Raw genomic sequence first — 13,380 nt, forward strand, 5'->3', positions numbered from 1 at the left:
GTGGGACCCAGGGAGATGGTGAGGAAAGAGATCGATCTGAGATGGGTACAGCTGAGAATAGAAGTGAGTCAAACAGTCAGGGCAGGCAAGGACAAGGTAGGACTAATAAATTAAGCTGCATTTATTTCAATGCAAGGAGCCTAACAGGAAAGTCAGATGAACTCGGCATGGTTAGGAACATGGGACTGGGATATCATAGCAATTATGGAAACATGGCTCAGGGATGGGCAGGACTGGCATCTGAATGTTCCAGGATACAAATGCTACAGGAATTATAGGAAGGGAGGCAAGAGAGGAGTGGGAGTGGCATTTTTGATCAGGGATAGCATTGCAGCTGTGCTGAGGGAAGATATTCCCAGAAATATATCCAGGGAAGTTATTTAGGTGGAACTGAGAAATAAGAAAGGGATGATCACCTTATTGGGATTGTATTACAGACCCCCCAATAGTCAGAGGGAAATTTCAGGAGATCTCAGCTATCTGTAAGAATAATAGGTAGTTATAGTAGGGGATTTTAACTTTCTAAACAAAGACTGGGACTGCCATAGTGTTAAAGGTTTAGATGGAGAGGAATTTCTTAAGTGTGTACAAGACAATTTTCTGATTCAGTATGTGGATGTACCTACTAGAGAAGGTGCAGAACTAGACCTACTCTTAGGAAATAAGGCAGGGCAGGTGACTGAAGTGTCAGTGGGGGAGCACTTTGGGGCCAGCGACCATAATGCTATTCGTCTTAAAATAGTAATGGATAAGGATAGACCAGATCTAAAAGTTGAAGTTCTAAATTGGAGAAAGGCCAATTTTGATAGTATTAGGCTGATTGAAGGCAGATGTTCACAGGTAGAGGGACGGCTGGAAAATGGGAAGCCTTCAGAAATGAGATAACGAGAATCCAAGAAAGTATATTCCTGTCAAGGTGAAAGGGAAGGCTAGTAGGTATAGGGAATGCTGGATGACTAAAGAAATTGAGGGTTTGGTTAAGAAAAAGAAGGAAGCATATGTCAGGTATAGACAGGATGGATCGAGTGAATCCTTAGAGTATGAAGAAAGTAGGAATATACTGAAGAGGGAAATTAGGAGAGCAAAACAGGAACATGAGATAGCTTTGGCAAATAGAATTAAAGAGAATCCAAAGGGTTTTTACAAATATATTAAGGACAAAAGGGTAACTAGGGAAAGAATAGGGCCCCTCAAAGAGCAGCAAGGCGGCCTTTGTGTGGAGCCACAGAAAACGGGGGGGAAACTAAATGAATATTTTGCATCAGTATTTACTGTGGAAAAGGATATGGAAGATATAGTATGTAGGCAAATAGATGGTGACATCTTACAAAATGTCCATATTACAGAGGAGGAAGTGCTGGATGTCTTGAAACGGTTAAAAGTGGATAAATCCCCAGGACCTGATCAGGTGTGCCTGAGAACTCTGTGGGAAGCGACAGAAGTGATTGCTGGGCCTCTTGCTGAGATATTTGTGTCATCGATAGTCACAGGTGAGGTGTCAGCAGACTGGAGGTTGGCAAAAGTGGTGCCACTGTTTAAGAAGGGTGATAAAGTCAAGCCAGGGAACTGTAGACCGGTGAGCCTGACCTCGGTGGTGGGCAACTTGTTGGAGGGAATCCTGAGGGACAGGATGTACATGTATTTGGAAAGGCAAGGACTGATTCGGGATAGTCAACATGGCTTTGTGCATGGGAAATGATGTCTCACAAATTTGATTGAGTTTTTTGAAGAAGTAACAAAGAAGATTGATGAGGGCAGAGCAGTAGATGTGATCTGTATGGACTTCAGTAAGGCATTCGACAAGGTTCCCCATGAGAGACTGATTAGCAAGGTTAGATCTCATGGAATACAGGGAGAAGTAGCTATTTGGATACAGAATTGGTCGAAGGGAGAAGACAGATGGTGGTGGTGGAGGGTTGTTTTTCAGACTGGAGGCCTGTGACCAGTGGAGTGCCACAAGGATTGGTGCTGGATTCTCTGCTTTTTGTCATTTATATAAATGATTTGGATGTGGGCATAAGAGGTACAGTTAGTAAGTTTGCAGGTGACACCAAAATTGGAGGTGTAGTGGACAGCAAAGAGGGTTAAAGCTGAAAATGTGTTGCTGGTTAAAGCGCAGCAGGTCAGGCAGCATCCAAGGAACAGGAAATTCGACGTTTCGGGCATAAGCCCTTCATCAGGAATGAGGAAAGTGTGTCCAGCAAGCTAAGATAAAAGGTGGGGAGGGGGGGGGGCGATGGAGATGTGATAGGTGGAAGGAGGTCAAGGTGAGGGTGATAGGGCGGAGTGGGGTGGGGGTGGAGAGGTCAGGAAGAAAATTGCAGGTTAAGAGGGCGGTGCTGAGTTCGAGGGAATCGACTGAGACAAGGTGGGGGGGGAGGGGAAATGAGGAAACTGGAGAAATCTGAGTCCATCCCTTGTGGTTGGAGGGTTCCCAGGTGGAAGATGAGGCGCTCTTCCTCCAACCGTCCTGTTGTTATGTTCTGGCGATGGAGGAGTCCAAGGACCTGCATGTCCTTGGTGGAGTGGGAGGGAGAGTTAAAGTGTTGAGCCACGGGGTGGTTGGGTTGGTTGGTTCGGGCGTCCCAGAGGTGTTCCCTGAAACGTTCCGCAAGTAGGCGGCCCGTCTCCCCAATATAGAGGAGGCCACATCGGGTGCAGCGGATGCAATAGATGATATGTGTGGAGGTGCAGGTGAATTTGTGGTGGATATGGAAGGATCCCTTGGGGCCTTGGAGAGAGGTAAGGGAGGAGGTGTGGGCGCAAGTTTTGCATTTCATGAGGTTGCAGGGGAAGGTGCCGGGATTGGAGGTTGGGTTGGTGGGGGGGTGTGGACCTGACAAGGGAGTCACGAAGGGAGTGGTCTTTGCGGAACGCTGATAGGGGAGGGGAGGGAAATATATCCCTGGTGGTGGGGTCCATTTGGAGGTGGCGGAAATGATGGCGGATGATACACTGTATACGGAGGTTGGTGGGTGGTAAGTGAGAATCAGTGGAGTTCTGTCCTGGTGGCAGTTGGAGGGGCGGGACTCAAGGGCAGAGGAGCGGGAAGTGGAGGAGATGCGGTGGAGGGCATCGTCGATCACGTCTGGAGGGAATCTGCTGTCTTTGAAGAAGGAGGCCATCTGGGCTGTACGGTAGTCTTTGAAGAAGGAAGCCATCTGGGTTGACTTATTCGGCACTGCCTCGTGTTCCCACGAGGAGGTTGAACAGTTCATCCACTTTACCAACGCCTTCCATCCCGACCTCAAATTCACCTGGACTGCCTCAGACTCCTCCCTCCCCTTCCTAGACCTTTCCATTTCTATCTCGGGTGACCGAATCAACACAGACATCTACTATAAACCGACTGACTCCCACAGCTACCTGGACTGCACCTCCTCCCACCCTGCCCCCTGTAAAAACGCCATCCCATATTCCCAATTCCTTCGTCTCCGCCGCATCTGCTCCCAGGAGGACCAGTTCCAATACCGTACAGCTAGAAAGTAACATTGTCTGCCACTTGTGGCATGAATGTCATCCTCCAAGAGGAGAGAATCTAACTATTGCCCCAAGATGTTCAATAGTTTACTATTACTGAATCCCCCAGTATCAGCATCCTCGGGTTACTGTTCACTGGGAATGGAACTGGACGAAGTGTATAAGTATTATGGCTACAGTTCTGGTTGCCCAGTTATAGGAAGGGTATTATCAAGCTGGAGAGGGTTCAGAAGAGACTTGCCAGAATGTTGCAAGGTTTGAGTTATAAAGAAAGGCTGGATAATCTGGTACTTTTTCACTAGAGTGTAGATGGTTGAGAGATTACCTGATAGAAATTTATAAAGTAATGAGAGGGTATAGATACAGTTGATAGTGGTTGTTTTTCCCTAAGATGGGGCATTTCACGACTAAGGGACACATTTTTAAGGAGAGAAATTTTAAAAAACAGTCAAATTTTTTCGCACAGCATGGTACACATATGGAATGAACTTTGAGGATCTGGTGGACACGGATACAATTAGAACATTTAAAAGACATTTGGATAGATACATGAATAGGAAAGGTTTGGAGGCATATAGGCCAGGAGTAGACAGGTTGGACTAGTTTAGTTTGGGATTATGTTTGGCATGCTCTGGTTGGATAAAAGGTCTGTTTATGTGCTGTATGACTGACTTCTAAGAGTTTCAGAGGCTCGGAGTTGTGCAGCAAACAACTCATCAACTGACTCCCCAAACCCTACGAGATTCGAGTAACGAGTGTGATGGGATACTCTGTCTTTCTGTTTGGATAAATGTCAATCCAGTAGTACCAGAGCTTGATACCATCCAGGGCAAAGCAGTCTACTTGATTGGCACCTCATCCACCAGCACTTGCTCCATCTAAGCAGTAGAATAAGTGTGTACTATCTACAAGTGCTGCAGAAATTCAACATGGTTCTTTTTTCTCTCTCTGTAGTTGAGGGTTCTTGGAATTCCCTTAAAAGCCATGAATGCGGGTAAAGGTAGGTAATTCTTAATTTACCAAGAGAATTGAAGATCATTGTGGATAAAGAGGAATGACGAGTTGAGTTTAAAATCAGATCAGATCAGCCTAACAGTATTGAATGGCAGAGCAGCCTTGTAGAACAGTGGCCTATTCTTGTTTGTATGTTCATATAGATAGCAAACTTATGATTATGTAAAAGACTAAGGGCAGGAAATGTATGGGAATGCCATCACCTGCAATTCATCATTCTGCCTTAGAAATATTCTTGTTTCTTCACTGTTGCTGGGTCAAATTTTTGGAACTCCTTGAACAGCACCGAGGGTGCATGTACACCTGTTATGGACCAGACCATAGCTCCCAAAGTATATTATGATGGTCATATGAGGTGAGGGGGCAGATAGGATGGTGGAGTCGAGACCACAATTCAGCCATGATTATGTTAAGTGGCGACGATAGCTCTAAGGACCAAATGGCCTGCATTTGCATTCTTGCGTTCCCATACCTGCTTCATACACTGTTAACAAAAATGTTTGTGAAACCCAAGTCTACAAGACTTCAGAATATGAGTGCAGTGCGCTAAGTCCAAGGTGTCTGAACAATATTGTGCTTGATCAAAAGATTTGGAAATTTTCTGAGACTATAAAACAGTACCATTTGCAGATTTCAGATATCATATGTTGAGCCGGATTAAGCAATCTATGAAAAGAATCATTGTAGGAAAAATGTGACTTTATTTGAACTCTCAGAGAAAAAGGAAGAAAGTAAACTGATTGGATTTCCTTTGATACTGGATCAGAATGATGGCATTAGAATGTACTGGTCATTTATTGATAGTTTAACCTTGCTGCAAGCATTTGATTGCCACCCAAGTTATATTGTCCTATTTTGCTTTACAGGAAATCTTTTTGATCATAGTCACTGAGCACGGAAACAAAGCCTTTGGTCTAACCAGTTCATGCGCGATACAATCCCAAACTAAACTAGTCCCACCCCCTGTCCTGGCTTATATCCATCCAAACATTTCCTATTTTGTGTGTTTATCCAAATGGCTTTTAAACATTGTAACTTTGCCCATATCCACCACTTCCTCAGGAAATTCATTCCACATGTGTAAAGCCCTAGGTGTTAAAAAGAAAAATTGTTCCTTATGTCTTTTTAAAATCTCTCTTTTCACCTTAAAAATAAGCCCCATAGTCTTGAAATTGCACTCCTAGGGAAAAGGCACCTACCATTAACCCTATCTTTTACCCCTCTTAATTTTATAAATCTCGACAGTCACCTCTCCATCTTCCACGCTCCAGTGAAAAATGTCCCAGCCTATCCAGCCTTTCTTCATAATTCAAACCTTCTATACCCAGCAACACCCTGGTAAATCTCTTCTGAACCCTCTCCAGCTCAATAATATCCTTCCTATAACAGGAGACTAGAACTGTATACAGTACTGCGAGAAGAGGCCTCCCCAGTGTCCTGTACAACCTCAGCATCACTTCCCAACTCCTCTACTTGGATTTTTCACTGTTTCACTACTGGGTCAAACAGATATTCATAGAAGAGTGCAAGGTGGCTATACAGGCTGATGATTGGATCAAGTGTTAACATTTAATCGTCTGTGGGAAATCTTAATTGGCAGGTCTGCCTTTTGCATTACAAATTTCCTGAATCCAATATTCAACATTCCTTAATTATTTTCGGTTGGAGGATATGATTTGTGAAAGAGATTACATCACGTGAAACAAATCTTTATTATTCTCCAGAAAACTCAAACATGGACCTGTAGTGGTTTTTCAAATCAAATCTAAGTTGGAGTGTGGAATTCTCTATGAAATCAAATTTAATTAGTTACAAAGTGACGTTTCTGAAGTTGTGACAGTTCAAAACATCTTCAAAGTTTTTTCTTACTTTGCAATTGAATTATATTTAGCCAACTTAAGTGGACTGTTCTTTAGAAGAACGAAGAAAGTCATGCCTACTTTTAAATATTATTGATTTAGTCCAATTTTTACCAATTTGGCATATACTCATTTTAATTTTCTTTTCAATTCATTCAGTGGATATTGGCATCACTGGCAGGATCAGCATTATTTGCCATCCTTAATGGCCTTTAAGAAAGTGGTAGTGAACCACCGCTGACGTGCTGTTTTTATTTGTGTGGTGTAGCTACAACCACAGTGGTGTTATAGAAGGTGTTCCAGGATTCCATTAAGAGTGGAGAAATGTGACATATTTCTAAGTCAGAATAACGTGAGACTTAGGATTGCCACTGTCGTGTTTGTTGGCATTGCTTTCGTATGGGGTTTGGAAGACGCAGTCAAAGGAGCGTTGGAATCCTACAGATTGACAAAGTGGCAACACTGTGTCTGTGATGGAGTGAATGAATGTTTAAGATGGTTGATAGGCTGCTTTGTCCTGGTTGATGTCAAACTTCTTAAACGTTTTTGGAGCTGCATTCATTCAGGCAGTTAAGCAGTATTCCATCACACTCCTGACATTTACTTTGTAGAGGGTGGACAGACTTTGTGGAGTTAAGTGGTGAGTTACTTGCCACATAATTCCCACCCTTTGACTTTTTTAGCTACAGTATTGTTGTGGCTTGATTAGTAAAGTTTCAGGCTACTGGTAATCCCCCAGGATGTTGGCTATGGGGATTTCAGAAATGGCAGTTCTGTTGAATGTAATGTGGGGATAGTTGTTTTCTTTCATTGAAACCTGAACTTGTGTGATTGATGGTCACTTACCACATATTAGTGTGAAACTGAATTTTGTTCAGGTCATGTTGCATGTTGGCATAGACTGCTTCATTATCTGTGAAGTTATAAATTGGATTGAATAGCTTGCAATCTTAAGTAAAAATTCCTACATTTGATCTTTGAAGCAGCTAAATATGCTTAGTCTTTTGGCACCGCTCTGAGGACCTCCCTGTAGTAATGACCTGGGGCTGAGATTGGTTTCTAACAACCACAACCATCTTATTTTGTGTTAGGTATGATTCACCAAGTGGAGAGATTTTGCTTGATTCCCAAAGACATCAATTTTACTACTGTTCCTTAATATCACAATTGAATGCTGCTTGCTATCAAGGATAGTCAACTTTTATTTTTTCTTGCCTCTTGTATTTATCATTTTGTTTCCTGTTTAGTTCAAGGCTGTGATGAGATCGGGGCTGGAAGGTTCTGCCAGCACTCAATCTGAACCTTGGATTGGCTGGATTGGATTTACTGCTTTTTGTGGACAGAGCATACCATCACACTGAAGACAGTTTTGTTGCGCACTGAAACAGCTTGGTGAGGGAAACTGCTAATTATGGTATACAAGTCTTCAATAATATTGCCAGATGAGCCTATCCAAAGTTTTCATGTTCTCCTTGTTCCATCATGTAGGGTGGAGCAATAGAGAAACAAACTGCCGGTTGAAATTTCTTCTTTCTGGCTAGCTTCTTTGGCACCAGGAATGCATATATGAAACAGATAAAGTAGAATTACATAATAGTGTGTCAAAAAACCCCATCCAGTAGTGATTAAGCAAAACAGGAGGATGAAACTGCATGAAAGAGGGCCATTAGCTTGTCAGCTGCTGTTTATCATGTATAATACATTGATTTTAGATGAGGACTGTAGGTCATGTTGGTAGGAATCTCAGCTGACTGAGATGGATTTTCCATCAGCAGTTTTGACTGAAGATAGTTGCAACACTTCAGCCTTGACTTTTGTACTAAAATGCTGAACTCTGCCATGAGAATGTTCAGAGCATCCTCGCTACTTCATTCTTTAAGAGCCAAAAACAATTCTTAGAGTGTATTGATATTTTGACTATTTGGTTAGAGCTGAAAATTTAGAGGGCAAAGTGGAGGGCAGCCGAAGGAGGCATCCACCTAGAGTAGGATGATGGATGTCACCAAGTGGTTGTAGATAAATTAGAGTGGGTGTGTGAGAATGGCACAAGAGAAAGGAGTGTTGCATACCGTATCAGCAGATGATGGTGTGGCAGTAAGCAACACTTACTTGTTTTGAATGCTACTTTCCAAGCCTGGATGATTATCTTCCTTGGTATTTAGGGCAGTTCTCCATGACTGGCTAAAATTGTATCTGAATTTTGCTTGTCTCAGAATATTGTGCTGAAATGTAATCAATTGCTTCGTTTTTGTTACAGTGAGAATAGTCACATTGTTGCAAGTCAGAGTTTTGATTGTTCTCTCTAGCTGGATATAGAATAATTTGCTAATGTAGCCAATTTTATTTAAAGTTGTAAGGATGGTATCTTGTATAAAACCAAGCAGAGCTCATAAATTTAAGCTGTCCTTGCATAGTTCTATGTACTTGTTACTTGTGGAGAACTGAAGGAAATGGATGCTTAATTTCAGAATAAAGGGCAGGAATAGTGGTTCATAATTGAGGCAAGGCCAAAAACGAAGACTGTTTTTGGAGGAAGAGAATGATAGTGTAATTTTTTTTAAGAAAAGAGGGATAAACTTTTCAATATACTCATTGAGTAGATGAGACAACAAAGGCTATTCTATTCTAGATATTGGAGAGGGAGAATCAGAATGTGATCAGGGATATAAGACAACAGGAGATTGAATATTTTGACAGTAGGGAAGCAGATGACATGGGTGATTGAGGCTTATTGCGAGATGGAATGCAGGTAAACATTTTGGATGTGCTAGAATTTACGGAGAGTAAATATCAGAAAATCAACAAAAATAATTTTTAGCAGTGACCAAAAACAAGCATGACTTGCAGTGGTGCAAGGGAAAAGTCAGTTGTTTGGCACAAGAAAGGCTTATATGACTGTAAGACACAGGAGTAGAAGTATACCATTCACCCTCGAGTTACTCGGCCATTCAGTGAGATCATGGCTGAGCTGATGATCCTCTACTCTATTGTTCCTGATAAGCCTTGAATCACTTATTGATTAAACATCTTTCTATCTTAGCCTTGAATATATTTAATTGCCCTCTGCAAAAAAGAATTCCACTATAGTCTGAGAGAAGAAATTCATCATCTGTCTTAAGTGTGTAACCCCTTATTATGCCCTCTAATCCTGCACTCTCCCAGAAAGGAAGCAACCTCTCCTCTTCTATGCTGTCAAGTCCTTTAAGAGTTTTGTATGTTTCAAGAAGGTTGCTGTCATTCTTGTAAATTCTCCTCATCACAGTCCCTCCATACCCTGGAACAGTCTGGTAACCCTTCTCTGGATAATCTCCGATGTCAGTGGATTTTCCTTGGATAATAGGATCAAATCTGTCCAGTGTATTCTAGTGGTGGTCTGACTAATACCTTTGTATAGCTTCGCAAAATCTCCCTTGGAAATAAATGCCAACTTCTTATTGCCATCCCTATTACCTGCTGAACTTGAGAGCTAGCTTTTCATGATTCTTGGATGAGGATGGCCAAAACACACTGTCCAGCAGTTTTCTGCAGCCTGTCTCCATTTAAATCATTTCAACTCATCTATTCTTCCTGCTAAAGTGCTTAACCTGGCATGGTCCCACATTTTTGCCAATCTTTTCCTCACTCAGTTAACATGTCCATATCCCTCTGCAAACTTTGTTATCCTCAAATTTACTTTCGAGGTGTTATATGGCAATTTTCCAATCCTCTGAGACATATCCAGAACCTAAGGCTTTTTAGAAGACTACTATCAGTGTCTCCTTTATCTCTGAAGCTTCTTCCTTGAATATCCATCCCTGTAGGTTCAGGTACTTTTTGGTCTTTAGCCTCATTAGTTTCTCCAGTGATAGTGTTACCACCCAGAGACAATCTGTCAAATCAAGTCAGCCTTTCTACCTCTGTATTCGCAACACAGTAAAATGAAAACTTTCAAACATCCTCAAAATTAATGATCAATTACAGACACTGGTTTTTATCTTTAACAATTTGCTATGTCTTTGTTTACCTTTACTCTGCTAAAGCTACTGTATTATAAACAAAAGTAAACTAATTGGTCTGTGCTCTAAACCCAAAGCTCCTTTGTTTTCAACCTCATTCACGCAAAAGAGACAAATAAACATATTTAAAGGAAATAAGAAAACTGGCCAGATTACTTGATTTTAACAGTGCGTTATTCCACAGGCATATATGATTTCTTGGTTGATTTTCTGAAGGCGTCGATCAGGTCATCTTTTCAGTTTGCTCAGATAAAGGCAGTATTAGTCTTCTATTCTCCTGAGCTTCCAAGAGCTACTCATGGGAAGTCAGGAAAGGAGCTTTCAAACCTTCGTGCTGTAGCATCAACAGCCAGTTTCCTTTTTACACAGGAAATAGTCTAAAACCCCATTTGAACTCTGGCCACTCTGATGGGCTGATCCTCTGCTCCATGATGTCCTAGTTACCATTCAACATCTGTCATCTGCTTGAGCATAGGTCTTTTCCAAACAGTGCTTTAGGGAACATCTATGGGACATCCACACCAATCAACCCCACTGCCCCGTGGCCGAACATTTCAACTCCCATTTTCCACTCTGCCGAGGACATGTAGGGCCTGGGCCGCGTCCACTGCCACTCCCTCGCCACCCGACGCCTGGAGGAAGAATGCCTCATAATCTGCCTTGGAACGCTTCAACCCCAGAGCATCAATGAGGACTTCACCAGTTTCCTCATATTCCCACCCCCACCCACCCACCTTACCCCAGTTGCAACCTGCAGCTCAGCACCATCCTCATGACTGGTCCTACCTACCAATCTTCCTTCCCACTGATCCGCTCCACCCTCCTCTCTGACCTGTGACCTTCATCCCCACCTCCATTCACCTATTGTGCTCTTAGCTACCTTCGCCCCAGCCCCATCCCCTCCCATTTATCACTCCACCCCAGAGGGTCTCTGCCTTATCCTGATGAAGGGTTTTTGCCTGAAATGTTGATTTTCCTGCTCCTTGGATGCTGCCTGACCTGCTGTGCTTTTCCAGCATCATTGTAATCTTGAATCTGATCTTCAGCATTTGCAGTCCTCACTTTTGCCTTGCTAGATCTACTTCCCAGACACAGTCCTCATTTTTTTTAAAAAGATATATTTATTAGAAATTTAATATTTTGACAGATTTACAAAAATAAACAGAACTTTCAAGCACAAACATTAATATAAAAATAGATCTTAAATATATAATCATCAAAATTCAAAGGAATGATACTAAAGAAGAAAGAAAAACAATGAAACTCAGTTAACTACTAATCTAATCCACAATTATCCAGAGTGTATAGTTGAGTCACTTACATCCTTCAAACAAGAGAAAATGTTCTCTAATACACTCATAACAGTATAATAAAAAGGAAACTATTTCCAAACAATAAGAACAAAAAAAAATAAAACATGTTTGAATGGAGATCCTCCCCCTTGTTCTCAGGGGGCCTTACTTCCTTTCTAAATGTCCACCATATCCTCTCCCAAACAGTGTCCCACCCTTGACCCGGGCGCTCCTTAATAGGATTTAGATATAATACCGAGCTAGAGTTAACAGTGAGCGCCCCACCCCCACCCCTCCCCACCTATACCTGAGTATATCTGATAGCATCAATGCCACGTACAAACACACACAACTATAAAATTACAACTCCAACAAATTACAGTTAAGTATAATAACATAAAATAACAAGGGAAGACAACCCTGCTCCCAGAAGCAAAAGTAAAGTAGAGTGAAGTATCCACTTCTCCCCACGGAGTGTGGAAGAGGCAAGCCAACATAAATTGTCTCTTACGATTTATTTAAACGAGTCTAAAAGTTCCTTAGCCTCTTCTGGTGATCTAAAATTATACTCGGATCCTTCGTGGTTAAAGCATAACGTCGCTGGGTAGCGTAAGGTATATTGAATATTTAAGTTTCTTAGACATTTCTTCACCTCATCAAACGCCTTCCTCCTTCGTGCCAAAGCCGGGGAGAAGTCCTGAAATAACATAATCTTGGATCCTTCATGGATCATGGCTTTAGGATCCTTTCCAAGATTTCTGGAGGCATCCAGGAGTATCTGCCTCTCCCTATAACTCTGCAGCCGGAACAGGACCGGGTGTGGGTGCTGGTTTGGGCCAGATCCGCGTGCTGCGACCCGGTAGGCCCACTCCACCCTTACCCGGTCAGTTTCAGCCCCCAGGTTTAAAAGCTGGGGCAGCCATCGCTCCAGAAATACTGCTAACTGTCCCTTCTCTTCTTGTTCAGGGAGGCCCAGAAGACGGATATTCTTTCTCCGATTTCTATTATCCAGGTCATCCATGTAGATTTCGAAGGCCCGGACTCTCTGCTCCAGAGCTCGCACCTGTTCTGCAGCTGTTTGTGCTGCAGCCTCGGAGGTCGTGGCCTTTAGCTCCGCCCCCTCCACTCGGCCGTGTAATTCCTCAATAGCCTGGCTGTGCTTTTGTAACTTTTCTTCGAATGAGTTCCATCTCTGTCTGGATTCTGCGATGAAATTGACGAGTGTCGTTTCCAGCCTGGCAATCATCTCTTCAAGGCCTATTTTTACATCAGCTGCAGCCGGAGGAGAGGAGGGTGGGGGAGGGGTCTTTGTTTTCTGAGAGCTGCGGGATCCCTTTGGTTTACTCATTATCCACTTAATATTAAACTGCTTAAATATAATAGTAAGCAGCTAATTAAGGTTAGAAAATTTTTTTGGGTGGTTTGGTAAGTGTGGTGGGGGTGAGTAACTCACTTTACCCAGGTTTTGGGAAGAGCACTGTAAACTCAGACTTGCTGAGTCGCCGCCATCTTGGATCTCCCGACACAGTCCTCATTACTAGCCTGCTTCTGCTATCTATTTAAACAATCTTCTTCCCTGCTGACACTGCATCTGCAGAATGTTTTGATTAGGAACAAATGTGCAAATTAACTTAAGCTTGGCCTCATGAATAAACAAAAGCTGGTTTGGTCTGTTTTCCTTCTAACACAAAGAACCCATAGTCCAAAAGTCATCTTTAGCCCACTGTTCCTAGTTCACAG

The 13,380-nt window shown here is 42.5% G+C and overlaps 1 protein-coding gene across 5 annotated transcripts in view; it reads left to right on the forward strand.

Annotated features, from left to right (window-relative positions):
- The window catches only part of stat5a (signal transducer and activator of transcription 5a), a 146,176-nt gene that overhangs the window by 41,158 nt on the left and 91,638 nt on the right, over window positions 1–13,380 (forward strand). The window contains exon 1 of one of the 5 annotated variants that reach the window (XM_060848976.1): window positions 4,433–4,480. The exons of the other annotated variants lie outside the window; for them this stretch is intronic. The gene's annotated coding sequence lies outside the window, so the exon portion shown is untranslated. Of the gene's footprint in view, window positions 1–4,432; window positions 4,481–13,380 lie in introns of those variants that run through there. 5 annotated transcript variants of the gene reach the window in all.

This window comes from Hemiscyllium ocellatum, chromosome 32 (assembly GCF_020745735.1).
Source record: "Hemiscyllium ocellatum isolate sHemOce1 chromosome 32, sHemOce1.pat.X.cur, whole genome shotgun sequence".
NCBI classification, from domain to species: domain Eukaryota; kingdom Metazoa; phylum Chordata; class Chondrichthyes; order Orectolobiformes; family Hemiscylliidae; genus Hemiscyllium; species Hemiscyllium ocellatum.